This window comes from Bidens hawaiensis, unplaced genomic scaffold (assembly GCF_021521415.1).
Source record: "Bidens hawaiensis isolate Kalapana, Puna unplaced genomic scaffold, B.hawaiensis_p1.1 tig00003022_1, whole genome shotgun sequence".
Classification (NCBI taxonomy): Eukaryota; Viridiplantae; Streptophyta; class Magnoliopsida; order Asterales; family Asteraceae; genus Bidens; species Bidens hawaiensis.
Genome location: NW_027491163.1, coordinates 368,579 through 373,675, shown reverse-complemented (window position 1 = coordinate 373,675; position 5,097 = coordinate 368,579).

Genomic DNA, 5,097 nt, shown 5'->3' with positions numbered 1-5,097 from the left:
GATTAATGTATGTTTAAGTCGCTAACTAGTAAGTGTTCCCCACTACATGGCATACCCCCGTTATCAAGCAATACCCCAAAGTCCATCTTTAAGGGTGAGTATGCACAAATTCATCTATAGGGCTTACATATGGCGTGTCCCTTGTGTCCCATTTCTTAATGGTAATAGGGCGCGAGCAAGGGGACCCCATATGACTAACAGCGTGGATGATCAAGTCAGTAGTGTATTTGTACTTTGAAGTACGAGGTGATCATGTTTAATGACTTATGTTTGGCAAATAATCGCGGGTTTGCTCTTTGAGTTCTTTTAATATTCATAAATGAGATATGAATTCCCAGATGATATATCGCATAAAGACCAATGGTGTCCGTCCCCCGGAGCATCCCGTCAATACAGGATTTAAGGTTATAAGACCATACGCCTATGAAGTGTTAACCACTAAAACTAGAAGCATGAAATTTATATTTATATCACAGGCTACTTTAGCATACCTTAATGTTAAACCTACCCAAGCATCGTATGATTAGTCTATTCCCATTTCTATAAAATTTTTAATTTTTACGATCAAACTAAACATAAGGCTTGAGTATTACCTGACCTTTCATCCCATTTTCTATAGTTAAGTCAACAACCAAACCGCCCTTTCATTCTTAGAGGCTGAGCCTACCAGCACATCAAAAACTGAGTCTAAACCGTTCGGTTACAATACACTACGTGCGGGTCTAATGGCCATTGTTCTTATTTATTGTATATATTTTTGAAAACACCAAGGAGTTATAAAACAAACACTACTCGGTAATAATATCATTTCTTGTTTAACGTAGAGAAAGCAAGTTTCAAGGGACATTTTTTTTTCAAATTTTTCAATTTTTTTTATTTTTTATTTTTTATTTATTTTTTAAATTTTTCTACAACTAAGTAAAATAAATCTCATCCCCACACTTAGAATGAAATCGTCCTCGATGAGAACAAGGAAAAGAAATAAAATAAAATAAAAATAAACAAAAATAAAAAATATAATATACAAGAATAAAACAAAGAACGGGTTACTCCCCTGGTTTGTCTGTAGAATCTTCAATAGCTGAGTAGTAACCAAGCGACCGTATAGCATTTCATTCGCGGCCGCAACCTCGGGGGAACCTATTCCAAAACGCCATCGTAGCTACCATGCGCATAATATAACCAGCAAAAACTCAAACTCGCTCGCATGTAGTGGTGTACAAAACAGAAAACAAAAACATAAAGAAATAAACGTATTTTTGTATTTTTTGGTTTTTATGATTTTTAATTTTTAATTTTTTTATTTTATTTAATTTTTTTATTTATTTTATTTTATTTCATTTTTTCATGTTAAAAATAGAACACCCCTTAAGTCGACCGACTCGAAAGGAGATTGAGAACGAGAGGTTTCATTTAGGAACATCCTGAAATAGACAAAAACATATGAAACAAATAGCACACACAAATAACATAAATACAAACTCTACAACTCGGGCAGTCTCCCGAGTGATGCAACCCACACGTCTACGTCTCGGAGAGCGAGTCAAGATAGAATACCTCGACAGTCTGATCAGCCGTCGGCTCACTAGTGTAGTGCTTCAGTCTATGACCGTTCACCTTAAATTTTTCGCTTTTATCCTCTATCTCAACAGTGCCATATGAGAAAACCTCAGTAACCGTGAACGGTCCCGACCATCGGGATTTCAACTTTCTTGAGAATAACCTCAACCGGGAACTATACAATAAGACCAAATCCCCACACTTGAACTGCTTGTCCCCCTTCAATTTCCTATCGTGCAGTTCCTCGTCCGCTCCTTATACCTAAATGACTGTGCGTAGGCGTGATCTTTCAGCTCCTCTAACTCGTGCAACTGGTGGAAGCGAGTGCCTTCAGCGCGGACATATCAAGATTGACCCTCTGTAGGGCCCACGAAGCACAGTGCTCCAACTCAACGGGCAAGTGGCAGGCCTTCCCATAAATCATCCGAAACGGTGTGGAATCGGTCGGAGTTTTGTAGGCTATACGGAAGGCCCACAACGCATCATCCAACTTGTCGGACCAATCCCGACGATTCGAACCAACCGTTTTCTCAAGAATACGTTTGATCCCTCGGTTACTCACTTCCACCTGCTCACTAGTCTATGGTGGTAGGCGGTTGCAAGCCGATGGGTGACCCCATAGCATCACAACGCCTTCTCCATCTGCACATCGCAGAAGTGAGTACCTCTATCACTTATCAACGCCTTCGGGACCCCAAAACGAGCAAAAAGGTTCTTGAGAAAACGGATTACAACTCGGGCATCATTCGTGGGTAAGGCCTTCGCCTCAACCCATTTCGATACATAATCCACAGCCACGAGTATGTACTTGTTCCTGCGCGAAGATGGAAACGGTCCCATGAAATCAATGCCCCACACATCGAAAACATCACAAACCTGAATAGAATTTCGGGGCATTTCATTTCGCGACGAGATGTTGCCGACACGCTGGCAACGATCACAACTCCTAACAAACGCGTGCGCATCCTTAAAAATCGAAGGCCAATAAAAACCACAATCAAAGACCTTCTTCGCTGTCAAGCTCGCACCGAGTTGACCTCCTGTCGGTCCAACATGGCAATGGCTCAGAATCTACCATCCCTCCTTAACGTCAACGCACCTCCTGATCAACTGGTCATCACCTATACGAAAGAGATATGGGTCATCTCAAAGGTAAAACTTAACATCAGCAAAGAATTTCTTCTTTTGCTGGTAAGGCATCTTCGGGTAGTACCCGTCCGCAAGATAGTTCACGAAGTCGGCGAACCATGGAAAACCCTCATCCTGAGCTGAAACAAACATGAGACTCTCTGTCGAAAAGTGGTCATTTATCCTGACCCCCGGCTCTCCTAACTCAGCTCCCTCAAGACGTGAAAGATGAACGGCCGCCACATTCTCGGCCCCCTTTTTATCACGGATTTCAATATCAAACTCTTGAAGCAACATGATACATCGGATAAGACGCGGCTTAGCATCTTGGTTGCTGAAGAGATAATGAATGGCAGAATGATCCATGTACACAATCGTCTTGGACAGAACTAGATAGGACCTGAATTTATCGAACGCAAACACCACAGCTAAAAGCACTTTCTCGCTGGTGGTGTAACTCTTCTGTGCTCCATTCAAGGTCAGACTAGCATAGTAAATCGGATGGAAGTGTTTATCCGTCCACTGTCCAAGAACCGCTTCGACTGTGAAGTCGCTCGCATCACACATCAGCTCAAAAGGAAACGACCAGTCGGGAGCAATCATGATCGGGGAGTTAACGAGTTTGTCTTTTAAAAAATTAAACGCCTCGATACACTGCTCAGAAAACACAAACGGGGCATCATTCTCTAGAAGTTTAGTCATGGGTCTCGCGATTTTAGAAAAATCTTTAATGAACCGACGGTAGAACCCAGCGTGACCCAAGAAATTCCAGATGGATCTCACAGAAGTGGGTGGGGGAAGATTAGAAATGGTCTCGACCTTCGCTCGGTCGACCTCTATCCCGGCACTCAAAATACGATGCCCCAAAACGATGCCCTCGAGTACCATGAAGTGACACTTCTCCCAGTTAAGGACTAGGTTGATGTCAACGCATTGGGCCAACATCTTCTCAAGGTTGGAGAGACACTGATGAAAAGAACTCTCAAACACAGAAAAATCGTCCATGAACACCTCCATGGAGTCCTCTATCATGTCTTGAAAGATAGCCACCATGCACCTCTGAAATGTGGCTGGAGCGTTACACAGTCCGAATGGCATACGTCTATAGGCAAACGTCCCGTGTGGGCAGGTAAACGTGGTTTTCTCCTGGTCATCTGGAGCAATCGGAATCTGAAAGTACCACGAGAAACCATCCAAGAAGCAGTAAAACTACTGACATGCCAAACGCTCCAGCATCTGATCAATGAAAGGTAAAGGAAAGTGGTCTTTCCTCGTGGCATCATTCAGTCTGTGGTAATCAATGCAGAGTCTCCAACCGGTCACAGTCCTAGTGGGAATGAGCTCGTTCCTCTCATTGGTGACGACAGTCATGCCACCCTTTTTGGACTGGACTAACCCATGAACTATCATAAATGGGGAAAATGATCCCCGCATCAAGGAGTTTGATAATCTCCTTCTTCACCACCTCCTGCATCTTCGGATTAATCCGCCACTGCGGCTGAACGATAGTCCTGAAATTATCCTCCATGAGGAATTTATAAGTGCGGAACGAAGGGTGATACCCTTAATGTCGATAATCTTCCATGCAATGGCCTCCTTGTGCTCTCTCAGCACCCTCAACAACTTCTCTCTCGACCTCCGTCAATGCAGATGCAATAATAACTGGCAACTTCCTCTCCTCGTCCAAAAACGCGTACTCCAAATGGGCGGGCAAATCCTTAAGCTCTAAGGAAGGAGGGGGGCTCTTGACGGAAGGTCGGTCCATCGGATCGTCTCGTTCGATCCCAGCAGACACCTCAGACTCAGGGGCATGTGACTCGGTGTCATCATCCGTTGACTGACTGGTCCTGGCAGCTATCTCAACCTCCGGAATATCCCTATCGAGAATCTGAGTGTCGGAGGCAGATCCTCCACAGATCTCATTGAAAAACTCCCCAACATGTTCCATGATGGTATCAATGAAGTACAAGGAGTCATCAGCAGATTTGGGGTGTTTAAGTGACTATCGAACGTCAAAGGTGACGTTCTCATCCTCAGCTCTCAAGATCAACTTACCCTCGTAGACGTCGATCAACGCCTGTGTAGTGGCAAGGAATGGTTGGCCTAAAATAAGCGGTACACTATCATCATTGTTCATGTCCAGAATGACAAAGTCCACCGGGAAGATGAACTTGTCGACACGAACAAGCATGTTCTCGACCACCCCTCGAGGGTATTTCACAGAACGATCAGCAAGCTGGATACTCATCTTGGTAGGCCTCGGTTCGCCTAAACCCAGCTTGCTGTACACGGAATATGGCATAAGATTAATACTGGCACCAAGATCAACCAGCGCATGAATCACCGTATCATCACAGAAGATGCAGGGAATCGTGAAACTCCCTGGATCGGACATCTTTTCTGGTAACT